Source organism: Pelodiscus sinensis, chromosome 21, assembly GCF_052426305.1.
Source record: "Pelodiscus sinensis isolate ZL-2025 chromosome 21, ASM5242630v1, whole genome shotgun sequence".
NCBI classification, from domain to species: domain Eukaryota; kingdom Metazoa; phylum Chordata; order Testudines; family Trionychidae; genus Pelodiscus; species Pelodiscus sinensis.
In genome coordinates, this window is record NC_143072.1 from 12461851 (window position 1) to 12489486 (window position 27636).

Genomic DNA, 27636 nt, shown 5'->3' on the forward strand with positions numbered 1-27636 from the left:
GAGTCCTCATCCGGAGACAAGTTCAGCAAACTGTACGGAGTTTGCCCATATGCGACTGAACAAACTGTGGCTAGCTAGAAACACTTCATTCAAGATTCCCCTACAGCACTTTTGATTAGGAGAGGATTTGTAAAACTATTTCTTGCCTTGCCTCGGAAAGGTGTGAAAAACTTGCCCGACGCTACAGAAACCGCAACAACTCGGGTCAAACCCATGATTTGTACGGCACCTTCACGCAGCGAGAAAAAGGAAAGTTTTCATGCTCGCTGAGAGGAAAATTGTCGCAGGCACTACGTGAGCCTTGATTCGGAGCCTTTTTCGAGCTAAAAGTATGGAATTTGGTCGAATGTGCATTAAAACACTGTATCTAGCTGCATTACATTTAGTTCAACATTCCCCTATGTCAGTTTTGGTTACGATTCCGTTTTTCCTCCCACCAAGCACATGAAGTACCTCAGAAATGTGTGAAAAGCCTTTCCCCTGTTCTGGAGAACACAACAACGCATCTCAGCTACGAGGTATGTGCGGAACTTGCTTGCACAGAGCAAAATGAAGTCGTTCTTTCCCACTGACAAGTTGACTTTCACAAGCTCGTGCTCCATTTTGCTGCATGAACCCTCTTTTGAAAAGCGTTTTCAGCATCACCTGTCGTGTTTATCACTGTGGACTTTAGAAAACTGACTAGCTGCGTATAAAAATCCCCATATCAGTTTTGCTTGCGAGACACCTTTCCACACAGTGACTTCAACTGGCTCACAAATGCGTGAAAGTCCTGCCTTCCGTTCTACACACCGCAGAAACGCAGTTTACATACAGATCAGCTCGAGACATTGGTACAGGAACCACACTGCTCATTATGTTTCAGGAGACGATTTTCCGAAGCTCAAGCCCTATAAGGCAATGTCCCTCATACAAGAAGTAAGTTTGAATTGATTTTTAGCTGTAGCTGAGCTGTTTGCACCCTGGGCCATTCCGAACACTGTGACCAGCTGGATGCTGCAGTCCGCTAGATGAGTTCTGCTTACGAGACGCTTTCTCTGAAGGTTTCTGGTATTGCCTCAGAAATGAGTGAAAAGCCTTCCGCACGGTCTAGAGAAAGCAACAGCAATGTTCAAGTACGTCTTTTGGGTGGGACTGTCATACATGGGGAAAAATGAAGGCTGTCTGCCCGGAACAGAAAGCTTTCAAAAGCGCTGCATGAGCCCTCATCTGGAGATTAGTTCAGCAAACGCTACGGAGTTTTCCTATATGGGACATAAGAAACTGTGGCTAGCTAGAAACACTGCATTCAACATTCCCTTATGTTCTTAGAAGTTGGTTTGAATTGATTTTTAGCTGTAGCTGAGATGTTTGCACCCTGGGCCATTCCAACACTGTGACCAGCTGGATGCTGCAGTCTCCTAGATCAGTTCTGCTTACATGACATGACGCTTTCTCTGAAGGTTTCTGGTATTGCCTCAGAAATGAGTGAAAAGCCTTCCGCACGGTCTAGAGAAAGCAACTGCGCAGTTCAACTACAACTTTTGGGTGGGACTGTCACACATGGGGAAAAATGAAAGCTGTCATTGCCCGGAACAGAAAGCTTTCAAAAGCTCTGCATGAGCCCTCATCTGGAGATTAGTTCAGCAAACGCTACGGAGTTTTCCTATATGGGACATAAGAAACTGTGGCTAGCTAGAAACACTGCATTCAACATTCCCCTATCGCACTTCTTAGAAGTTGGTTTGAATTGATTTTTAGCTGTAGCTGAGATGTTTGCACCCTGGGCCATTCCAACACTGTGACCAGCTGGATGCTGCAGTCCGCTAGATCAGTTCTGCTTACATGACATGACGCTTTCTCTGAAGGTTTCTGGTGTTGCCTGAGAAAAGTGTGAAAAGCCTTCCGCACGGTCTAGAGAAAGCAACAGCGCAGTTCAACTACATCTTTTGGGTGGGACTGTCACACATGGGGAAAAATGAAAGCTTTCAATTTCCCGCCACAGAAAGCTTTCAAAAGCTCTGCATGAGTCCTCATCCGGAGACAAGTTCAGCAAACTGTACGGAGTTTGCCCATATGCGACTGAACAAACTGTGGCTAGCTAGAAACACTTCATTCAAGATTCCCCTACAGCACTTTTGATTAGGAGAGGATTTGTCAAACTATTTCTTGCATTGCCTCGGAAAGGTGTGAAAAACTTGCCCGACGCTACAGAAACCGCAACAACTCGGGTCAAACCCATGATTTGTACGGCACCTTCACGCAGCGAGAAAAAGTAAAGTTTTCATGCTCGCAGAGAGGAAAATTGTCGCAGGCACTACGTGAGTCTTGAATCGGAGCCTTTTTCGAGCGAAAAGTATGGAATTTGGTCGAATGTGCATTAAAACACTGTATCTAGCTGCATACATTTAGGTCAACATTCCCCTATGTCAGTTTTGGTTACGATTCCGTTTTTCCTCCCACCAAGCACATGAAGTACCTCAGAAATGTGTGAAAAGCCTTTCCCCTGTTCTGGAGAACACAACAACGCATCTCAGCTACGAGGTATGTGCGGAACTTGCTTGCACAGAGCAAAATGAAGTCGTTCTTTCCCACTGACAAGATGACTTTCACAAGCTCGTGCTCCATTTTGCTGCATGATCCCTCTTTTGAAAAGCGCTTTCAGCATCACCTGTCGTGTTTATCACTGTGGACTTTAGAAAACTGACTAGCTGCGTATAAAATTCCCCATATCAGTTTTGCTTGCGAGACACTTTTCCACACAGTGACTTCAACTGGCTCAGAAATGCGTGAAAGTCCTGCCTTCCGGTCTACACACCGCAGAAACTCAATTTACATACAGATCAGCTGGAGACATTGGTACAGGAACCACACTGCTCATTCTATTTCAGGAGACGCTTTTCCGAAGCTGCAGCCCTGTAGGCAATGTCCCTCATACAAGAAGTAAGTTTGAATTGATTTTTAGCTGTAGCTGAGCTGTTTGCACCCTGGGCCATTCCAACACTGTGACCAGCTGGATGCTGCAGTCCGCTAGATCAGTTCTGCTTACATGACATGACGCTTTCTCTGAAGGTTTCTGGTATTGCCTCAGAAATGAGTGAAAAGCCTTCCGCACGGTCTAGAGAAAGCAACAGCAATGTTCAAGTACGTCTTTTGGGTGGGACTGTCATACATGGGGAAAAATGAAGGCTGTCTGCCCGGAACAGAAAGCTTTCAAAAGCGCTGCATGAGCCCTCATCTGGAGATTAGTTCAGCAAACGCTACGGAGTTTTCCTATATGGGACATAAGAAACTGTGGCTAGCTAGAAACACTGCATTCAACATTCCCTTATGTTCTTAGAAGTTGGTTTGAATTGATTTTTAGCTGTAGCTGAGATGTTTGCACCCTGGGCCATTCCAACACTGTGACCAGCTGGATGCTGCAGTCTCCTAGATCAGTTCTGCTTACATGACATGACGCTTTCTCTGAAGGTTTCTGGTATTGCCTCAGAAATGAGTGAAAAGCCTTCCGCACGGTCTAGAGAAAGCAACTGCGCAGTTCAACTACAACTTTTGGGTGGGACTGTCACACATGGGGAAAAATGAAAGCTGTCATTGCCCGGAACAGAAAGCTTTCAAAAGCTCTGCATGAGCCCTCATCTGGAGATTAGTTCAGCAAACGCTACGGAGTTTTCCTATATGGGACATAAGAAACTGTGGCTAGCTAGAAACACTGCATTCAACATTCCCCTATCGCACTTCTTAGAAGTTGGTTTGAATTGATTTTTAGCTGTAGCTGAGATGTTTGCACCCTGGGCCATTCCAACACTGTGACCAGCTGGATGCTGCAGTCCGCTAGATCAGTTCTGCTTACATGACATGACGCTTTCTCTGAAGGTTTCTGGTGTTGCCTGAGAAAAGTGTGAAAAGCCTTCCGCACGGTCTAGAGAAAGCAACAGCGCAGTTCAACTACATCTTTTGGGTGGGACTGTCACACATGGGGAAAAATGAAAGCTTTCAATTTCCCGCCACAGAAAGCTTTCAAAAGCTCTGCATGAGTCCTCATCCGGAGACAAGTTCAGCAAACTGTACGGAGTTTGCCCATATGCGACTGAACAAACTGTGGCTAGCTAGAAACACTTCATTCAAGATTCCCCTACAGCACTTTTGATTAGGAGAGGATTTGTCAAACTATTTCTTGCATTGCCTCGGAAAGGTGTGAAAAACTTGCCCGACGCTACAGAAACCGCAACAACTCGGGTCAAACCCATGATTTGTACGGCACCTTCACGCAGCGAGAAAAAGTAAAGTTTTCATGCTCGCAGAGAGGAAAATTGTCGCAGGCACTACGTGAGTCTTGAATCGGAGCCTTTTTCGAGCGAAAAGTATGGAATTTGGTCGAATGTGCATTAAAACACTGTATCTAGCTGCATACATTTAGGTCAACATTCCCCTATGTCAGTTTTGGTTACGATTCCGTTTTTCCTCCCACCAAGCACATGAAGTACCTCAGAAATGTGTGAAAAGCCTTTCCCCTGTTCTGGAGAACACAACAACGCATCTCAGCTACGAGGTATGTGCGGAACTTGCTTGCACAGAGCAAAATGAAGTCGTTCTTTCCCACTGACAAGATGACTTTCACAAGCTCGTGCTCCATTTTGCTGCATGATCCCTCTTTTGAAAAGCGCTTTCAGCATCACCTGTCGTGTTTATCACTGTGGACTTTAGAAAACTGACTAGCTGCGTATAAAATTCCCCATATCAGTTTTGCTTGCGAGACACTTTTCCACACAGTGACTTCAACTGGCTCAGAAATGCGTGAAAGTCCTGCCTTCCGGTCTACACACCGCAGAAACTCAATTTACATACAGATCAGCTCGAGACATTGGTACAGGAACCACACTGCTCATTCTATTTCAGGAGACGCTTTTCCGAAGCTGCAGCCCTGTAGGCAATGTCCCTCATACAAGAAGTAAGTTTGAATTGATTTTTAGCTGTAGCTGAGCTGTTTGCACCCTGGGCCATTCCAACACTGTGACCAGCTGGATGCTGCAGTCCGCTAGATCAGTTCTGCTTACATGACATGACGCTTTCTCTGAAGGTTTCTGGTATTGCCTCAGAAATGTGTGAAAAGCCTTCCGCACGGTCTAGCGAAAGCAACAGCTCTGTTCAAGTACATCTTTTGGGTGGGACTGTCATAAATGGGGAAAAATGAAGGCTGTCATTACCCGGAACAGAAAGCTTTCAAAAGCTCTGCATGAGCCCTCATCTGGAGATTAGTTCAGCAAACGCTATGGAGTTTTCCTATATGGGACATAAGAAACTGTGGCTAGCTAGAAACACTGCATTCAACATTCCCCTATCGCACTTCTTAGAAGTTGGTTTGAATTGATTTTTAGCTGTAGCTGAGATGTTTGCACCCTGGGCCATTCCAACACTGTGACCAGCTGGATACATCATTCCCCTAGATCAGTTCTGCTTACGAGACGCTTTCTCTGAAGGTTTCTGGTATTGCCTCAGAAATGAGTGAAAAGCCTTCCGCACGGTCTAGAGAAAGCAACAGCTCTGTTCAAGTACATCCTTTGGGTGGGACTGTCATAAATGGGGAAAAATGAAAGCTTTCAATTTCCCGCCACAGAAAGCTTTCAAAAGCGCTGCATGAGCCCTCATCTGGAGATTAGTTCAGCAAACGCTACCGAGTTTTCCTATATGGGACATAAGAAACTGTGGCTAGCTAGAAACACTGCATTCAACAGTCCCCTATCGCACTTCTTAGAAGTTGGTTTGAATTGATTTTCAGCTGTAGCTGAGATGTTTGCACCCTGGGCCATTCCAACACTGTGACCAGCTGGATGCTGCAGTCCGCTAGATCAGTTCTGCTTACGAGACGCTTTCTCTGAAGGTTTCAGGTATTGCCTCAGAAATGTGTGAAAAGCCTTCCGCACGGTCTAGAGTAAGCAACAGCGCAGTTCAACTACATCTTTTGGGTGGGACTGTCACACATGGGGAAAAATGAAAGCTTTCAATTTCCCGCCACAGAAAGCTTTCAAAAGCTCTGCATGAGTCCTCATCCGGAGACAAGTTCAGCAAACTGTACGGAGTTTGCCCATATGCGACTGAACAAACTGTGGCTAGCTAGAAACACTTCATTCAAGATTCCCCTACAGCACTTTTGATTAGGAGAGGATTTGTCAAACTATTTCTTGCATTGCCTCGGAAAGGTGTGAAAAACTTGCCAGACGCTACAGAAACCGCAACAACTCGGGTCAAAGCCATGATTTGTACGGCACCTTCACGCAGCGAGAAAAAGGAAAGTTTTCATGCTCGCTGAGAGGAAAATTGTCGCAGGCACTACGTGAGTCTTGATTCGGAGCCTTTTTCGAGCGAAAAGTATGGAATTTGGTCGAATGTGCATTAAAACACTGTATCTAGCTGCATACATTTAGGTCAACATTCCCCTATGTCAGTTTTGGTTACGATTCCGTTTTTCCTCCCACCAAGCACATGAAGTACCTCAGAAATGTGTGAAAAGCCTTTCCCCTGTTCTGGAGAACACAACAACGCATCTCAGCTACGAGGTTGTCAGCCGACGGTCAGGGCAGTGAGTCCCTTATGACCGGCTGAAGTTCTTTAAATTGTGCTTGGTTCTGTTACAGCAACTGAAGGAGTCAGGTTAAAGCTTAAACAGTTACTATTTATTGTTACAGGGTAAACTTAGTTGTTAAATGCTACTACTGTGTTACAGATAACACAGACACTACAAAGGACAGGACAGTAATTACACTAATAAGTCACTTACAGGTACCATGAAACCCTTTTGGTTCTCTGAGCTCTTATTAAATGCATGCAAAATAGACACATAGCAGGTATATATTCTCACCCCTGCGTTCCAGACTTGGCGTGGCCAGCGTCTTTCTCTCAATCCCTCGGGAAGAAGTAGGGCGAGGTTGGGCGTCCCACAGACCTCGGGAGACAATCAATACCTGCCAGCAGGTATAGATGATTGGAGCTCAAATGGGGTAGGCTGCTGAACCTCTTTTTATACCCCTTGGGTCATGTAGGCTTCTTCCTGGGCTCAAGTGGCCAATTAGGAAAAATGGCTTTGAATGCCAAGTTTCCCACGAAGGGTGCAAAGCATAATTTACACCTGGGAAAATGCAGACAATGGGCACCTCTGGTATGTGATGGGCGAAGATTCCTCTCCTGGGACAGTGCAGGCGTGTCAATTACTGGTACTAGCCATCAGGGCGACAGGAGGCCCCGGGTCGTCAGCGAGCCCATTTACTGTCTGGTTTCTGTTTATGGTAGAGTCAGGGACAGGCAGCAAACCTGTGTTCCCAGGGCATCAAAGGCTGACTGCCTTTCTCTTGCTCTCTGGGGGGGGGGGAAAAACAAGATGGGGCTCGTGGAAAAACAAGATGGGGTTTTGTGTCTGGCTACAGAGGTATGTGCGGAACTTGCTTGCACAGAGCAAAATGAAGTCGTTCTTTCCCACTGACAAGATGACTTTCACAAGCTCGTGCTCCATTTTGCTGCATGATCCCTCTTTTGAAAAGCGTTTTCAGCATCACCTGTCGTGTTTATCACTGTGGACTTTAGAAAACTGACTAGCTGCGTATAAAATTCCCCATATCAGTTTTGCTTGCGAGACACTTTTCCACACAGTGACTTCAACTGGCTCAGAAATGCGTGAAAGTCCTGCCTTCCGTTCTACACACCGCAGCAACTCAGTTTACATACAGATCAGCTCGAGACATTGGTACAGGAACCACACTGCTCATTCTGTTTCAGGAGACACTTTTCCAAAGCTGCAGCCCTGTAGGCAATGTCCCTCATACAAGAAGTAAGTTTGAATTGATTTTTAGCTGTAGCTGAGCTGTTTGCACCCTGGACGGTTCGAACACTGTGACCAGCTAATGCTGCATTCCGCTAGATGAGTTCTGCCTACGAGACGCTTTCTCTGAAGGTTTCTGGTATTGCCTCAGAAATGAGTGAAGAGCCTTCCGCACGGTCTAGAGAAAGCAACAGCTCTGTTCAAGTACATCTTTTGGGTGGGACTGTCATAAATGGGGAAAAATGAAGGCTGTCGTTGCCCGGAACAGAAAGCTTTTCAAATTCCCCATATCAGTTCTGCTTGAGAGACACTTTTCCACACAGTGACTTCAACTGGCTCAGAAATGCATGAAAGTCCTAACTTCCGTTCTACACACCGCAGCAACTCAGTTTACATACAGATCAGCTCGAGACATTGGTACAGGAACCACACTGCTCATTATGTTTCAGGAGACGATTTTCCGAAGCTCAAGCCCTATAGGCAATGTCCCTCATACAAGAAGTAAGTTTGAATTGATTTTTAGCTGTAGCTGAGCTGTTTGCACCCTGGACAGTTCGAACACTGTGACCAGCTGGATGCTGCAGTCCGCTAGATCAGTTCTGCTTACGAGACGCTTTCTCTGAAGGTTTCTGGTATTGCCTCAGAAATGAGTGAAAAGCCTTCCGCACGGTCTAGAGAAAGCAACAGCTCAGTTCAAGTACATCCTTTGGGTGGGACTGTCATAAATGGGGAAAAATGAAGGCTGTCATTGCCCGGAACAGAAAGCTTTCAAAAGCGCTGCATGAGCCCTCATCTGGAGATTAGTTCAGCAAACGCTACGGAATTTTCCTATATGGGACATAAGAAACTGTGGCTAGCTAGAAACACTGCATTCAACATTCCCCTATCGTACTTCTTAGAAGTTGGTTTGAATTGATTTTCAGCTGTAGCTGAGATGTTTGCACCCTGGGCCATTCCAACACTGTGACCAGCTGGATGCTGCATTCTGCTAGATCAGTTCTGCTTACGAGACGCTTTCTCTGAAGGTTTCTGGTATTGCCTCAGAAATGAGTGAAAAGCCTTCCGCACGGTCTAGAGAAAGCAACAGCGCAGTTCAACTACATCTTTTGGGTGGGACTGTCACACATGGGGAAAAATGAAAGCTTTCAATTTCCCGCCACAGAAAGCTTTCAAAAGCTCTGCATGAGTCCTCATCCGGAGACAAGTTCAGCAAACTGTACGGAGTTTGCCCATATGCGACTGAACAAACTGTGGCTAGCTAGAAACACTTCATTCAAGATTCCCCTACAGCACTTTTGATTAGGAGAGGATTTGTCAACCTATTTCTTGCATTGCCTCGGAAAGGTGTGAAAAACTTGCCCGACGCTACAGAAACCGCAACAACTCGGGTCAAAGCCATGATTTGTACGGCACCTTCACGCAGCGAGAAAAAGGAAAGTTTTCATGCTCGCTGAGAGGAAAATTGTCGCAGGCACTACGTGAGTCTTGATTCGGAGCCTTTTTCGAGCGAAAAGTATGGAATTTGGTCGAATGTGCATTAAAACACTGTATCTAGCTGCATACATTTAGGTCAACATTCCCCTATGTCAGTTTTGGTTACGATTCCGTTTTTCCTCCCACCAAGCACATGAACTACCTCAGAAATGTGTGAAAAGCCTTTCCCCTGTTCTGGAGAACACAACAACGCATCTAAGCTACGAGGTATGTGCGGAACTTGCTTGCACAGAGCAAAATGAAGTCGTTCTTTCCCACTGACAAGATGACTTTCACAAGCTCGTGCTCCATTTTGCTGCATGATCCCTCTTTTGAAAAGCGTTTTCAGCATCACCTGTCGTGTTTATCACTGTGGACTTTAGAAAACTGACTAGCTGCGTATAAAATTCCCCATATCAGTTTTGCTTGCGAGACACTTTTCCACACAGTGACTTCAACTGGCTCAGAAATGCGTGAAAGTCCTGCCTTCCGTTCTACACACCGCAGCAACTCAGTTTACATACAGATCAGCTGGAGACATTGGTACAGGAACCACACTGCTCATTCTGTTTCAGGAGACGCTTTTCCGAAGCTGCAGCCCTGTAGGCAATGTCCCTCATACAAGAAGTAAGTTTGAATTGATTTTTAGCTGTAGCTGAGCTGTTTGCACCCTGGACGGTTCGAACACTGTGACCAGCTAATGCTGCATTCCGCTAGATCAGTTCTGCCTACGAGACGCTTTCTCTGAAGGTTTCTGGTATTGCCTCAGAAATGAGTGAAGAGCCTTCTGCACGGTCTAGAGAAAGCAACAGCTCTGTTCAAGTACAGCTTTTGGGTGGGACTGTCACACATGGGGAAAAATGAAAGCTTTCAATTTCCCGCCACAGAAAGCTTTCAAAAGCTCTGCATGAGTCCTCATCCGGAGACAAGTTCAGCAAACTGTACGGTGTTTGCCCATATGCGACTGAACAAACTGTGGCTAGCTAGAAACACTTCATTCAAGATTCCCCTACAGCACTTTTGATTAGGAGAGGATTTGTCAAACTATTTCTTGCATTGCCTCGGAAAGGTGTGAAAAACTTGCCAGACGCTACAGAAACCGCAACAACTCGGGTCAAAGCCATGATTTGTACGGCACCTTCACGCAGCGAGAAAAAGGAAAGTTTTCATGCTCTCTGAGAGGAAAATTGTCGCAGGCACTACGTGAGTCTTGATTCGGAGCCTTTTTCGAGCGAAAAGTATGGAATTTGGTCGAATGTGCATTAAAACACTGTATCTAGCTGCATACATTTAGGTCAACATTCCCCTATGTCAGTTTTGGTTACGATTCCGTTTTTCCTCCCACCAAGCACATGAAGTACCTCAGAAATGTGTGAAAAGCCTTTCCCCTGTTCTGGAGAACACAACAACGCATCTCAGCTACGAGGTATGTGCGGAACTTGCTTGCACAGAGCAAAATGAAGTCGTTCTTTCCCACTGACAAGATGACTTTCACAAGCTCGTGCTCCATTTTGCTGCATGATCCCTCTTTTGAAAAGCGTTTTCAGCATCACCTGTCGTGTTTATCACTGTGGACTTTAGAAAACTGACTAGCTGCGTATAAAATTCCCCATATCAGTTTTGCTTGCGAGACACTTTTCCACACAGTGACTTCAACTGGCTCAGAAATGCGTGAAAGTCCTGCCTTCCGTTCTACACACTGCAGCAACTCAGTTTACATACAGATCAGCTCGAGACATTGGTACAGGAACCACACTGCTCATTCTGTTTCAGGAGACGCTTTTCCGAAGCTGCAGCCCTGTAGGCAATGTCCCTCATACAAGAAGTAAGTTTGAATTGATTTTTAGCTGTAGCTGAGCTGTTTGCACCCTGGACGGTTCGAACACTGTGACCAGCTAATGCTGCATTCCGCTAGATGAGTTCTGCCTACGAGACGCTTTCTCTGAAGGTTTCTGGTATTGCCTCAGAAATGAGTGAAGAGCCTTCCGCACGGTCTAGCGAAAGCAACAGCTCTGTTCAAGTACATCTTTTGGGTGGGACTGTCATAAATGGGGAAAAATGAAGGCTGTCGTTTCCCAGAACAGAAAGCTTTTCAAATTCCCCATATCAGTTCTGCTTGAGAGACACTTTTCCACACAGTGACTTCAAGTGGCTCAGAAATGCATGAAAGTCCTACCTTCCGTTCTACACACCGCAGCAAGTCAGTTTACATACAGATCAGCTCGAGATATTGGTACAGGAACCACACTGCTCATTATGTTTCAGGAGACGATTTTCCGAAGCTCAAGCCCTATAGGCAATGTCCCTCATACAAGAAGTAAGTTTGAATTGATTTTTAGCTGTAGCTGAGCTGTTTGCACCCTGGACAGTTCGAACACTGTGACCAGCTGGATGCTGCAGTCCGCTAGATCAGTTCTGCTTACGAGACGCTTTCTCTGAAGGTTTCTGGTATTGCCTCAGAAATGAGTGAAAAGCCTTCCGCACGGTCTAGAGAATGCAACAGCTCTGTTCAAGTACATCTTTTGGGTGGGACTGTCATAAATGGGGAAAAATGAAGGCTGTCATTTCCCGGAACAGAAAGCTTTCAAAAGCGCTGCATGAGCCCTCATCTGGAGATTAGTTCAGCAAACGCTACGGAGTTTGCCTATATGGGACTTAAGAAACTGTGGCTAGCTGGAAACACTTCATTCAACATTCCCCTATCGCACTTCTTAGAAGTTGGTTTGAATTGATTTTTAGCTGTAGCTGAGATGTTTGCACCCTGGGCCATTCCAACACTGTGACCAGCTGGTTACAACATTCCCCTAGATCAGTTCTGCTTACGAGATGCTTTCTCGCGAGGTTTCTGGTATTGCCTCAGAAATGTGTGAAAAGCCTTCCGCACGGTCTAGAGAAAGCAACAGCGCAGTTCAACTACATCTTTTGGGTGGGACTGTCACACATGGGGAAAAATGAAAGCTTTCAATTTCCCGCCACAGAAAGCTTTCAAAAGCTCTGCATGAGTCCTCATCCGGAGACAAGTTCAGCAAACTGTACGGAGTTTGCCCATATGCGACTGAACAAACTGTGGCTAGCTAGAAACACTTCATTCAAGATTCCCCTACAGCACTTTTGATTAGGAGAGGATTTGTCAAACTATTTCTTGCATTGCCTCGGAAAGGTGTGAAAAACTTGCCAGACGCTACAGAAACCGCAACAACTCGGGTCAAACCCATGATTTGTACGGCACCTTCACGCAGCGAGAAAAAGGAAAGTTTTCATGCTCGCTGAGAGGAAAATTGTCACAGGCACTATGTCAGCCTCAGCGAAGATGGTTGCCATCTCGGTGGAACCTCCAAATTGTCAAAGTCAGACAGGACTCACAGATTTGTCAGACCGCTCTGTTTATTAGCAAAGCTGCTCTGCTAAATGCACTCAGAAAATGTGAGTGCCATACAAGGTTCAAACCCCTTGATTTATGCAGTCAAAAGAAAGCCAAAATTAACAGGATTAAAAGAGGGGCAAAACGTCACATAATTAGTGTGAGGCTAGTCAAGTATCTTCATTTCCACATCAAGCACACAGCAATCTCCTGTCCATATCTCCTTGGTTATCTCAATTTCTTTCTCCCTAATACCTAATGTTCCTTTTCCTATTAACTCTGGCTAGCACTCTGATCTGCATACCTACTACATTAACATACTTTTCTTCTTCCTGTTCAGAGACCAACAGTATTCCTTTAACTTATTCAATTATTACAGCATAATTCATCTCTTACAGTATAAATCTTTCTACTTTCACAACAGCATTCAAGATGTGGGCGTACCATAGTTTTATATAGGGGCAGTAAGATATTCTGGGTCTTATTTTCTATCCCTTTCCTAATAATTCCTAGCATCCTATTTGCCTTTTTGACCGCCGCTGCACACTGTGTGGAAGTTTTCAGAGAACTGTCCACGATAACTCCAACATCTCTTTCCTGATTTGTCATAGCAAAATTAGCCCCCATCAGACTGTACGTATAGTTGGGGTTATTTTTCCCGATGTGCATTACTTTACACTTATCCACATTAAATTTCATTTGTCATTTTGTTGCCCAATCACTCAGTTTGGTGAGATCTTTTTGGAGTCCCTCACAGTCTGCTTCTGTCTTGACTATCCTAAACAGTTTGGTATCATCCGCAAACTTTACCACTTCACTGCTTACCCCATTCTCCAGATCATTTATGAATAAGTTGAAAAGGATTGGTCCCAGGACTGACCCTTGGGGGACACCACTAATTACCCCTCTCCATTCTGAAAATTTACCATTTATTCCTACCCTTTGTTTCCTGTCTTTTAACCAGCTCTCGATCCAAGAAAGGACCTTCCCTCTTATCCCATGGCCATGGAATTTACACAAGAGCCTTTGGTGAGGGACCTTGTCAAAGGCTTTCTGAAAATCTAAGTATACTATATCTACTGGATCCCCCTTGTCTGCATTTTTGTTAACCTGTCAGGGGGTACACCCCTGTCAAGGGGCTCAGCCCCCTCCTACCGGGCCGGTACAGTCCCCCAAAGTCCCAACGTAAAAGTCCAGGCCCTTATATCAGGGTATATACGGTACTAGAGGCCTAGCCGCTCTGAGAAGCCTCCCCTGGCCCGGGGTTTGCTTGTCCAGGGAAGGGAAAACGGGTGGTAGGGGGACCCAGGCCCTCCCTCTCCACCAGGTCCCAGCCCAGGGCCCTTTAGGCAGGGTCTCTGACTCCTGCCGGCTCGGCAGGGGATCTGGCCGAAACAGGCCAAGCCAAACTTTGTACCCTTTGCCCTGGGCTGCTTCCTATGCCATCCGGTCCCGGAGATTTGTTAATATTAAGTTTTTCCATTTGTTCCAAAACCTCCTCTAATGACACTTCAATCCGGGACAGTTCCTTAGATTCATCACCCGCAAAGGATGGTGCAGATTTGGGAATCTCCCTAACGTCCTCAGCCGTGAAGACTGAAGCAAAGAACATGTTTTGTTAGTCTATAAAGTGCTACCAGACCATTTCTTGTTTTTTTCTGTAACAGACTAACTCGGCTACCTCTGCAGCTTCTGGAAAGAAAAGAGTTAGGCATCTCATGATGTCCTTTTTCCTAACCACAAGAATGCCACGGTAATTGACTGACTTCTACTGCTAATGAGAGTGAGGTAAAGGATTAAGAATTTACAGAAGAGCATCCCAACACTGTGGTGAGGTAAGGAATTACAAATAAGGAAAAGGATATGAAACCTCTACTGTGTTTTGCACTGGGCATGGTGGCATCAGTGGAACACATTGTAGAAGTTGCCCTGAGAGATGCCACAGTGATGTCTGATGGCAAAGGAGAAAAGACCTAAACCAGCCCTTTCCAAACAGCCTGCAGCCTGAAGTGGACGGATGCCTAGCTCATCCTGTACTCTTTCTACTTGCTGTGCAGGGTTAGAGTGTTTGTGACGTGGCTCTAGCTCTATTCATTATAAATAGGGGGTGATTTTTTAAGTAGGATTTTTGCGACCATGCACCTTCAGACTCCCAACTGAACACAGTTCTCATACTTTACCTGATGGTGGTACAAGAATCTATCCAATCTCAGTGCTAAGTAAGGAAACGACATTAGTAATCACTGTACAGTCACTGTATCCGGCACTGGGCATGTGTTTCCTATTTTCATTAGTCAAAGGCCTAGGAAAGCAAACCCAACTGTTGCACTGCAGTGGCAGCACGCTAAATCCTCTCCAGCTCTCTCCTAAAAGACTGTGGGTGAAACCACAAGGCCCTTGCAGGATTTTCACTCTGTAGGTAAATGGATCCTTGTCTTGAGCAAGGACCTCGGGATCTGACCTCATTTCCACACTGTATTGTGGCCACTACATATGGCTGGAGGGGACCATCTCCACCCGCTTGTGCTACTGAATTCTTCAGCCAGGAAACGAGGAGATGCGGGGGACCACATGCGCCAGTTATGGTCTGGCAGCCCCCGGCTCCCACAGGCGACAAGGAAGCCGTGGGGGTGTGGAAGAGCCGATGATGACAAACCTGGCTCTGTCGGTTCCTGCATCACAGCGTGGGCCCCACCTCTGCAGCGTGGCAGACGGGGGGGCACTAAGGGGCCTAGGCTGCCACGAGGCGAGCTCTGTCCGGGACTTTCCGGGGAGAGACTCACCAGCGAAGGTAGCACACTCCGAGGAAGCGTCCAGCGCAACGCCACCACTTCCATTCCGCCTTGCTTACCAAACGGCAGTTGGCCCAAAGCCTCTCCCACCCAATCAGGACGCACTGCACCCCGCACTGGCCACTGTACCCTCTCACGTGCTGCTAACCCCACAGTGGCTGCTGGGAGATGTAGTTGCCCCGGCCTACATCTCCCACAGGCCACTGCAGCTCCCTCCGCCCTCCCAGGTGCCCCTCTCGCCCCAAGGCGGACGCAGCCTGGGGGAGCGGGTGTTGCCTGCCGGGCTGAAGCACAGCCTAGGTCCCGCTCAGGACCAGGAGCGGGTAAAGGAGCTGCATACGGGGCGGGGGGCAGGTGTCAGATCCAGGAAAGGGGGAGGGGCGAGTGCTTGGTGCGGGGAAGCAGGGGGGGGGGGGATGTGTTGATGACGTGATTGCAGAGGAGGAAACTGAGGCATGGGTGTCGGCCAGGGAAAGCAGAGCTGGTGGGGGTGGGGCTGAGGCGGGGATGTTCAATGTCGGTTCACGGAGCAGTTGATGGACTCATGAATTCTCACCAGCTATTCAACAATTCCACAGTCCCGGGGGCGGGGCCGGTGTGACATCACAAACAGCTGCCATCACAATTGGCTCCCCATAGCTGTATCTGACACACACACGGGCCAGTCACATTTGGCTTCTAACGGTTTTAGCTGCGCAGTTCTGCAAGCACAGAGGGGAAGCCGATTCTGATAGATGAGAGGTTCGCTGCGACATTTGGCTGCCTGGACCCCCTCCACCCCACCTCTGGTTCAGAGAGTTTCACCCTGGCCCCCCATACCCACCCTCAACTCCAGGTCTAGGGCAGGGTTTCCTCTAAGACTTTCCATCCAGAAGTGGAGTGGGCCAGGACTTCTGCCCGAAGGCTGGAGCCGCAGCCAGACCCACGTGCTGGCTGCCCCGCTGTTCCCAGGGCTGGTTGCCTGGCAGGCGGCTGCTGGAGCCGGAGCCAGAGGCGGGGTACAACTGTTCCTGGGGCGGGGCTCCCTGCAACCCTCTTCCCCCTCCCCTCTGCTCTTCCTCCCTCACTGCCCTCCGAGCCCCCTGCCAGCTCCCCCACCTTTGCTTCCTCACATGTTGCTGGCTCCCAGGCTCCCACTCCCTGCAAATGCTGGGGGCTGGCAGCAGCTCCCCTCTGCCAAAGGCAGGGACTCAGAGCCCAGTCCTGGGGGGAGAAGCCTGGGACAGACCTTGCCCTGCACACAGCCTGCCCCAGGATGTGCGCTCCCTGGGGGGAGGAGGGGCCAAATCTCACATTCTACTCACCAGGGGATGGGGCGCTGCCTGGGACAAGGCTCTGGGTCCTTACAAGGTGGGGGTGGGGGAGAACCACTCTGGCGTCTCTACGGTGGGAGAGACTCTCTGGGAGCAGTGCCACTGGTGGGTGCCCCGCCCCCTCCCTACGCTGCCACACCCCAATACCACAGCCCTTAGGGCAGAAAACGCCATGACTCCCTTGGGGTTATGGGGCCATGGGAGCTGATGGGTAACGCAGTCCAGAAGACGCTGCAGCTCCTGTGGTGTGATGGGGGCCGTAGTGACCCGTGGAAAGACTACATCTCCCAGCATGCACTGTTTACCTTCTCTACCCGCCCAGGGTGGGATTTCTTGGCAGACCAGCTGTGACCTCAGGGCCTGCCACAGACGCAGGGCACCAACCCGTCCAAGCAAGGAGCAGAGCGGCGCCTTGCCAGAACGGTTCCAGCCTCCATCGCCGCTCGGCCACGGTCTCCGGTGTCCCTCCTCTGCCTCCCGCACCACCGGAGTTGGTGGGCTACGCTGGCTGCGCTGCTGCAGGAAACCCCAACTCCAGAGCCAGCCGCAGCCAGGCGCCCCAAGTCTGAACCCATCCCGTCCTGTGTTTCCCTCCGCCTCCCGCTGGCAGACCCGGCGCCAGCTGAGTGTTCGCTGAAGCCAATCGACTCTGGGCCCTGTTCCCGGGGGACGTGATTGGAGCACATACCTGGGCACCTTCTGGTCACGGTTCCCAGTCAGTTGCTGTCAGGCCATGGACCGAGCAAACATCACTTCCGGTCCGTGGGACTGAACGCACGTGGCGCCGGCATGACGCGAGGCCGCTCCTTGTTGCACCACGTCGGACACAAAAGGAGCAGCTACCGCGCGGCAGTTAGAGCCTCGTGCTGAAACGCGCTGCAACAGTTCTACTCTTCCCTGCCTCTCACATCCCAGCTGCATGCTCCAGATGGGAAGTGGTGTTGCTCTCCAGGAGCTAAAGCTGCCAGAGCACCGTCTGACTAGAACATGTCAGACGCACACGCCCGTGCAACAGCCACTCACCCTGCCAAATGCTCAAACGCAGGGATGCGTGTATATACGCACAAATGCGAATTAACAGATTAACACGCCTGAGAGCCCACTCGTGCTTGCACGAACACGCATGTGGATACTCATGCCCTCGCTCAGACGCGCACACACACGCATCTGCTCAATCTGCCTGCACGCAGGCACGTGCACACACATGCAAATGGACACTTGCACACGCACACACCCAGGGACGCACACACTTGCACTGATACTTACGTGCGCACGCATGCACACCAAGTAACAGTTGCCGAGAAGGACTCAGCAATAACATTAAACTCAAAAGCCAAAGATTAGATCAATTAGGAGACAACTATTCCCACGAGGCCCTAGTCCATGTCTGGGGCTCCTCGGTGCTGCTGCGAGACCAAGTCTTTACTTCAATCCCAGTTTTGCCAACTCTCAGCATGCGTGACGCTAGGTCAATTGGCAGCCTACTCACTTAGTTTTCCATATGATCCTTGACTCATTAAGTATCGCCAGCCAGGAGATTCGGGGGGCGGAGGGGAGGGGGATTAATGACATTTTTAAAAATACAAAAATCGGTGTTTAGTTTCTGTTGTAGATAAATCTATGTATTAAATATATTCCTTCATATGACTTGACATTGTGCCTCTCCATATAACCTTGTAACTTTGTATTAGAACCTGAATCCATATAACCTTGTAACTTAGTTTTCTACAAGTTTTCTAAATAGGGTTCTAATACAGAGTATATAGTTCAAGAGGTAAAAATGTCTTTTGCTAGGAGTAGAATAAGAACTTTCCCCCACTCTCTTCCCCCCACTCTGTAATCAATTGCCCTGTTGAATGAATGAGGTGTGAATGAGTAAGACTTGGGAGCCAAGCACCTCTAGACAGCTACACCAGTTGAAGAGGGGGTGGAAGCCAGACCCAAGGTGTCAAGAGGGCTCAAGAAAGAAGAGCAGACATATGGACAGCCTTGGGATTAGAAGCAAGCACCTTCTTTGGAAAACACCCTCTCTGAACAGACAGCACCCACAAAGGGACCAAGGGACACAGACCCAGATTTTGAATCTGGGATATATTTGCATAAGAGGGAAGCTGCTATAAAACTGAGTTGTCTTGCAGAGGACCCCGGGTTTCATCTTGTCACTATCGGAGCATCGATCCGGATCGGCAGAAGCCTGGCTCCACCCCTCCCCCGTCTAACTCACCTGGCCAGTGAAGTTAAGGGGAGCAACTAGTTGGTAACAACAGCAAGACTGAGTGTGCTTGTGCTTGTGTGTGTGTGTGTGTGAGTGCATGAGTGACATGTATATATATATATATATATATTTATCATATGCATATGATAAGTATTGATTATTCTATGTGTGATCAATAAAAGTGGCATGTTGCCTTATCCCTCTGAAAAAGATCCCGAGTACTTCTTTTAAGTACAACACTGTGACTTTTGTACTTCGTATTTTCAAGTTCTTCCACCACAAGCCAGAGGGCCTTTTCTCAGGGACCCATGCCACACTCGCAAATGTCTGTGCGGCCCTCCCTCGATACTTACCTTGAGCCAATTGCTATTTGCTCTTCTTCCATAGATCGCAGTCTGGTTTCCATCTGCTGGCAGGGTCTCGGAGGGGGGGGGGGGTGGATTAGCCTCTCATCTACACACACCAGGTGACCAGCCTCTCATCTACCCCAAGTCTACAGGGACAGAAAAAGAGACCGAAAATGCTTAGGAGCTAGGCCACCCCAGGTGTGTGGAAAGGACAGACACATGCGTCACCTGGCTGCTGCTCACTGGAGCCCAGTGTTGCCTCTAACATTTCCCCTCCAGGAGCGGAGTGAGTTTTGTCTCATGCTCCAAGATCGAGGTCACGTGCCCTTCTTAGGATGCCTGCCACCCACGCGAAGACATGTCTCGTCTGTGTTTTTAAAACATTCTGGAAGTATATGGAGAGGCACAATGTCAAGTCATATGAAGTAATATATTTAATACATAGATTTATCTACAACAGAAACTAAACACCGATTTTTGTATTTTTAAAAATGACATTAATCCCCCTCCCCTCCGCTCCCCGAATCTCATGGCTGGCGATACTTAATGTGTCTAGGATCATACGGAAAACTGAGTAGGCTGCCAATTGACCTCGCATCACACATGCTGAGAGTTGGCAAAACTAGGATTGAAATAAAGACTTGGTCTCACGGCAACACCGAGGAGCCCCAGACATGGACTAGGGCCTCGTGGGAATAGTTGTCTCCTAATTGATCTAATCTTTGGCTTTTGAGTTTAATATTATTGCTGAGTCCTTCTAGGCGACTGTTACTTGGTGTGCATGCGTGCGCACGTAAGTATCAGTGCAAGTGTGTGCGTCCCTGGGTGTGTGCGTGTGCAAGTGTCCATTTGCATGTGTGTGCACGTGCCTGCGTGCAGGCAGATTGAGCAGATGCGTGTGTGCGCGTCTGAGCGAGGGCATGAGTATCCAAATGCGTGCATGCAGAGGACCCCTACCAGCATATCCCCTTCAAACCCTCCCCATTCAAATCCCCAGCCCGCGCTGACCGCAAGACAAGCAGGGACGTTAGGCAGCCATTAAGTGAATAGTCCTGTAACCGCACAAAATACTGTCGGTTCCACAACTATTCGACAGTCTCCTAAGGTGGGACCGGCAGCCAGTGCGCTCCCAGCCCCCACTCCCAGGAAGCCCCCTCCCCAGCATGGACTGCTTCCTTTGACGCTGCCCCGGCATCTCACGCAGCTGCCTCCGTCCGCAGTGAGCCCTGGCGACCCCCACCCCGCCTGCCACCGCTGCCTCCGATAGCTGGCATGTGCGGGGGAGCCGGCTGGAAAGCTTCATGCAGGTACCGCCTCCCGTCTCCCCCCTCACCCTCCGTGCTGCGCCTCTCTATCGGAACAGTGCCCAGGAGGGAGGGGCGGGGGACAGGTGGCTCTCCACGGCACTGGCTCCCATTACCTCCACTTCACTGCTACTGAGTGGGAGGGCGGGCAGGGGGAGGAGTGTGGGAGACAGGTGGCATCTTGTGTCCCTGCTCTCTCTGTCGCTTGTCCCCTTCCAGACAAATAACTGAAGCCAAGTAAATTATTTTGCAAAAAACCCTCCACTTTTCTGCTATTTCTTTCTCACCAGAAAGGAGCGTGTTTTGGACCATGCGCTGCACATGCTGATAGTAATTCAAATCACTCAATTTGGGAATGAGAAATGTCAGTCACAGGTTTTGCATATAATCAGGTAGCTCGCAAACCCCTCCCCACAAAGTGCCACTGGCAGGACGGGCGAGTTCTGCTAGAGATGTCTAGGCGCCAGCAAGCTTTGTGCCGGTGGGCAAGACGATGTCTCTCCGAGGGAGGGGCTCCTTCACAGCGAGGGCAGCGGTGGCCTCCTGATACCAGCACAGCATCAGGGCAGCTTCTCCTTCCAGCCTCGCACGACCCTCGTCCTGCGCACGGGAACGCCCGAGCCAGCGGGCGCTGCACTTCCCAGGATGCCCTGGGGCCTCCAGTCCCCCGCTGGCCCCGTGCTCCCCACACGCTTTGGTCTGAAACGGAGAAGGGTCCGTGGAGCCCTGGTCCATTTCCCACGTGAGGAGCACGGGACCAGTGGGGGGCTGCTCGAGTTCCCTGCCGGCCCCGCACTCCCTACGGCGCTTCCGTCTTTGCAGAGCCAGCGGGGCTCACGCTGCGTTTCAGAGGCGCAGGCGCCCCATCGGCCCACTGAACAGTCGCGGCAAATTCCATCGACAATTCGATTACTGTAATTTAGCGAATATAACCCACGAGTTACGTTCATTTTTACAAAGCCCGCACCCCACCCCACGGAGTATACTCGGGTGCGGGGTATAAAGAATTGTTTTTACTCACCACATGATGAGCTCTCCATTGCCTCTTCCTGTGACTGTGCAGCCTCCGGACAGAGGAGCACTCACTCCCCGGTTCCTGGGCTGGGCAGGAACTGGGCGGTGAGCGCTCCCCCGCCCGGAGGCTAGCGGCTGTGCTGGAACCTGGGGCGGTGAGGTAGTGGGGCTTCTCGGGGTTGGGGGAAAAATAGGGGGTGGGGGGACCCGAATGCCTCGCCATTGACTGGTCGAGGCCTCGCGATCCACCAGTCGATCGTGATCTAGCGGTTGGTGACCACGGTGCTATAGCAATGCAGTGGGAGCGGCTGGCAGGGAGAGACGAAACAATTACAGCAGTTGTAAATAAAAACTCTTCTACGCTCCGCCTTTGTGCCCCCACCGACAGATTTGGACCCTGGACAGGGGGCTCGCACCCTGGGTAACAGTTACCCCCTTGGCCTCTGTGACGGACTGGGCTGGGTCTGGGCACAGCTGAGGGCGTCCGTTCAGGGCAAATTGCTCAAAACTAGGGCTACTTACAGCCCCAGACCGGAGACCTTTCCCAAACAGGCCACAATCCGGTCACACCGAGCGCTTCGGCTGCCAATCCAGCCAGCAGGAAGCCTCACGAGCAAAACCCCTCAGGCACCCCAGCTTTCCCTGTGCCACAATTAGCCCTGGGCCTGCACACAGGTGAGGGGTTATGGAACCCAATCTCACCTACCCCGAACGGGTCTTTCCAGTCCCAAAGAACCAGCCACAGATTCTTGGTCAGTTTCCCCTTTGGATCTTATCCACAAGATCACGCTGGGCCAGTCCTTTAGAATCGAAAATCGAAAGCGACAAAGAGTCCTGTGGCACCTTCTAGACTAACAGTTTGATTGGAGCATAAGCTTTCGTGGGCAAAGACCCACTTCGTCAGAGGCATGCAAGATGAAAGTCTAGGAGGTGCCACAGGACTCCCTGTCGCTTTTGCAGCTCCACACTAAGACGGCTACCCCTCTGATACTACAATCTACAGGGTTATTAATAAAAGAAAGAAAAGGTGGAGAGTGAGGGTGTTAAAGAAAATACATTACTTGCACCAGTCACCCAGTTCTTGACGCAGGCTTTCAGCAGAGAGGTTATAAGCTGCTAGCTTAAAAGTTTCTGGTGTGCAGCCTATGTCAGGATGGGTCAGCAATCCTTCCCGCTCTCTGTCCGTTGTAAGGCTGCATCTGGGATCAGTAGCAAGATTGAAGACAAGATGGGGTCCGCCTCATGGCACTTATATAGTTCTCCTGGCATCCCCCATCCAGAGCAGGTCACACAGTCTCTGTTTCACATGCTGGCAGCCATTATGCCCTGACTGGTTTGCAGGTTTCTAGATGCCTTCCCCAGGTGTGTATTGGCACCTAGAGAGCCATTGTCGTTGGGGCTGTGCTAATCAGCATAGTCATTCCTGTGACAATCCTCCTTTACAACAGGCAGTCCAGGCCAGTATCAGCAGAGTCCATGTTCCTAACTCCACACACAGATATCACACACGTACATGAGGAGCAGACATAGATGGTATCTACATGTTTGGTTAGTCTATAAAGTGCTACCAGACCACTTGTTGTTTCTTTCTGTAACAGACTAACTCGGCTACCCCTGAAGCTCCTAGACACAGAACCAGGACAACACAAGCTTTCATTTGACACCTCGCATGGCCCCTTTGTACAGACTTTGGGGCAAACACCCGCCCCTATGGGCGCAGCAGTATCGGACTGCTCCTAGGACTGCCCCCCAGCACCAATACCCAACAATGGTATCTGAGACCACCCCCTGCAGTGTTACCCCAAAGCAGTGCCTGGGATCGGCCCCAGTGCTACCCGAGAGCAGTGCCGGGAACACTCCCCCCTGCAGCGGCGTCACCCGAGAGTGGCGCCAGAGCCCCACCCCAGCAGCATGACCTGAGAGCAGAGCCAGGGACCCCCCCAAACAGCGCAACCCGAGATCGGAGGCAGAGACCCCCCCCCAGCAGCGCTACCTGAGAGTGGCGCCAGAGACCCTCCCCACAGCAGCGCTGGCTCAGTCAGCCATAACACACCACCGCTCTTCCTTGCACGACTGGCGTACCTGCATAATTCCCGTTGGCTCCCGAGCCCTTAACCCGTGGAGATGCTCACCTGGAACGCCTGCAAGGGTCCTGTAGAAGGAGATGGCAGAAGCAGAGCAAGGACAAAGACACAGACAGAAACAGACAGACAGAAAGTATTGGCCAATACGAAAGAGCAACGAGAGAGAAACACAGGAGAGGCAGCCAGAAACCTTACCACCTTGCGTCTCCCTCCTCGAACCAAGCGTCTGCTGGGTAGGACACCGTGTTCCAGAGAAACCAGCACCCCTGACAAACGGGAGCTCTGTTTCTCCCACAACCAAGGAAGCACCTCGGCAACCTCTGCTCGGACACGCTGTCGAAGCAAAAGTGACTTCCCTTCCTAGAGCCGAGTGGGCCGTAAGCCGAGAGATTTCCAGACCCGACACTTATCTCCGTGACAGCGATGGCTCCTCCGCTCCCAGCCGGACGGTTCTCGCCTCGTTTCGACCAACCTCCCGAGCTCGCTGTTCTTGTTTTCATTCCATCCCCGGACGGGAGGACACTGGGACGGTTGACTTCTTATCGCTCGCTACCCAACCCAGAAAAGGGGGAAAACCAAACAAACAACTTACGTTTCAGTCTCCCTGTACCAGGGAAACCAGTACACCTGACAACGTAAAAGGGAATACGTTGGCATCTCAGTCCGTAATGTCGCGTAACCTCTTCTCACATATAAATTATGCTGCTGTCTTCTACCCTCCCACTCCGCCTCTCCCTGGCACTGCAGAAATACCAGTGGAGAAGAGTGCTTTGAGCCCACATCCAAATAGTCTCCTTACAGAGCAGACCCAGCAGAATTCTTCGTACCCAAAAGAAAGCTCATGGCCTGTGATGAAACCGACTACTAGTTGTCCCCTACTTTTTTGAAGGCTCCCAAGACCACATCTGTGCAGATGTTCACCCAGCAGACCTGCCCATGTCCTGTGAAGGGAGACAGCAGGACTGCGAAGAATAGAGTCTCAAAGGGGCTGATCAGTGGAGAAGTTCATTTCCTATTTTGGTCTCTACCTGGGTGCGTCTAGACTGGCAAGATTTTGCGCAAAAGCGGGCGCTTTTGTGCAAACACTTCCCAGCTGTCTACACTGGCCGCTTGAATTTGCGCAAGAGCACTGACGTTCTAATGGAAGAATTCAGTCCTTCTTGCGCAAACACTTTGACGCTCCCGCTCAGGGATAAGCCCTCTTGCGCAGGAATACTTACACAACAAGGCCAGTGTAGACAGGCACCGTAATTTTTTCTGAAAGAAAGCCCCAATGGCTAAAATGGCTATCGGAGCTTTCTTGCGCAAAAGCGCGTCTATATTGCGCACGGGTGCTCTTGCGCAAAAGCACTTTTTGTGCAAAAGCATCCGTGCCAATCTAGACGTTCTTTTGCGGAAATACTTTTAACGGAAGAACTTTTCCGTTAAAATTATTTCCGCAAAATCATGCCAGTCTAGACGCAGCCCCTAAGTATGACTGTCTTGAATACATAGTATTGGGGGCTGCACTGTGGAGGGGAGAGGTCTGAGGATCCCAGGGACACTGACAGTTTGGGGGATTTAGAGGCCCCAGAGTTGAAGAATAGCATGGAGGAGTGTTGGCGGGCAAAGCCAACTCAGCAAGTTCATGGGGAACAATAATTGGAACTGGGGAGAGCTGGGGGCTAAGGGATCCCATGAATGGAGGGATAACAGGTGCAGGGAGCAGATTAGGGAAGGATATGGCAGGCTGGCAGTGTTGGGAAGGAGGAGGACTGAGGGGGTAGGAGTGCAACTTGAGGGTGCGAAGGAAGGAATAAGAGAGGCTGGCAGGTCCAGGCACGGCGAGACAGGGGTGTATGGGTTAGGAAGGAAGGAAGAAGGGAGAACATAAGAACATAAGAACAGCCGTACTGGGTCAGACCAAAGGTCCATCTAGCCCAGTGTCCTGTCTACCGACAGTGGCCAGCACCAGGAGCCCCAGAGAGGGTAGACCGAACACAATGATCAAGCGATTTGTCTTCTGCCATCCCTCTCCAGCCTGTGACAGACAAAGGCCAAGGACACCATTTTATCCCCGGACTAATAGCCTTTTATGGACCTAACCTCCATGAAATTATCTAGTTTCTCTTTAAACTCTATTATAGTCCTAGCCTTCACAGCCTCCTCTGGCAAGGAGTTCCACAGGTTGACTACACGCTGTGTGAAGAAGAACTTTCTTTTATTAGTTTTAAACCTGCTCCCCATTAATTTCATTTGGTGTCCTCTAGTTCTTCTATTTAGGGAACTAATAAATAACTTTTCTTTATCAGCCCTCTCCACACCACTCATGATTTTATAGACCTCTATCATATCCCCCCTCAGTCTCCTCTTTTCTAAACTGAAAAGTCTCAGTCGCTTTAACTTCTCCTCATATGGGACCCATTCCAAACCCCTAATCATTTTAGTTGCCCTTTTCTGAACCCTTTCCAAGGCCAAAATATCTTTTTTGAGGTGAGGAGGCCACATCTGCACACAGTATTCAAGATGTGGGTGTACCATAGTTTTATACAGGGGCAATAAGATATTCTGGGTCTTATTTTCTATCCCTTTCTTAATAATTCCCGGCATCCTATTTGCCTTTTTGACCGCCGCTACACACTGCGTGGAAGATTTCAGAGAACTGTCCACGATAACTCCAAGATCCCTTTCCTGATTTGTCGTAGCCAAATTAGCCCCCATCATACTGTACGTATAGTTGGGGTTATTTTTCCCGATGTGCATTACTTTACATTTATCCACATTAAATTTCATTTGCCAACTCCCCTTATTTCATAAGGTGCTAAGGTCTAACACTCTAGACCCGGCAGACTTTCTCTTTGGAGTGTGTAAAGTTAGTTTAAGTGGGGGTTAGTCTAAACACCCCCCACTCTGCCAAAAGGCTCCCCTGTGTACTACATGTACGTGCATAATGGTCCAAGGACCTGTAAGCATTTAACAAATTGAAAAAGAGGAAAAATTAAAGCCCTGAGGAATAAAAGTAAAGCTCAGAAAAGCAAAAAATCCTCCCTGCAGTAAAATAGGTAACTTAAAAGTTGCTGCAGCACTTCTGTGCCAAAATAATGCACAAAAAGTAAAAAAAAAAAAAATTCTCAGTTGGCACACCCATATCAACCAAGCTTGGGGGGAAAATCTGGCACAACATCACCCCTCTATCCCTCTTTATAACGCACAAACAGGTAAAAAAAATCATAAAAAATAACTAAAAGAAATTAGCTCTTCCCTTTAAAAACACAGGCTCCTGTAACAAACTTGCCCAATCCAAAGCAAAACACAAAGTTTAAAATAAGTTTAACAGTTTAAAAAAAGTGTTCCTCCAAATCCTAAGGAGGAGGAAAAAAAAAAAAACCTGCTTTAAAAAATAACTCCTTGTTTCTTGCAGCCTCTTTTAATCATCTTAGCAATAAAACAGTCAAGTTAAACATTTGGCTACAAACACTTTGTTAAATCTATTGAAAAAAATAAAAAATTCTACTAAACCTTAATTGGTTAACCGCATAAAAAAATAAAATCTATACATTGTAAATTTGTAAAACCTGCACCCTAAGGGTTAAATGTGTCTTCCAAGAAACCTAATTATTGTTTAAAAAATCCAAGCCCAAAAACTTCACAGTGTTTCTGTTCAAGGCTAAGCTAATAGCAGTTTTGGCTTGCTTTCAAATCCAAGGTTGTGTGTGTCTGCAAACTGCCTGTCTGTTCTGGACGGGGGTGGGGGAGCACTGTCCCCCATAAGTAAGTCTGTAACATTGCATGTAATTCTTTTCAGAAAAAAAAACTTTTTTTGCTTGCTGGAATAGTAACTAGCAAGTACCTTGTTCTAAAAAAGTTTCTGTAGCAGTAAAAAAAAAAAAAAAAAAAGCCTGGTCTGCAGTACAAGAGGGAAACTAAGGCATGCCACCTTTAACTTAATAATTAAACAATAA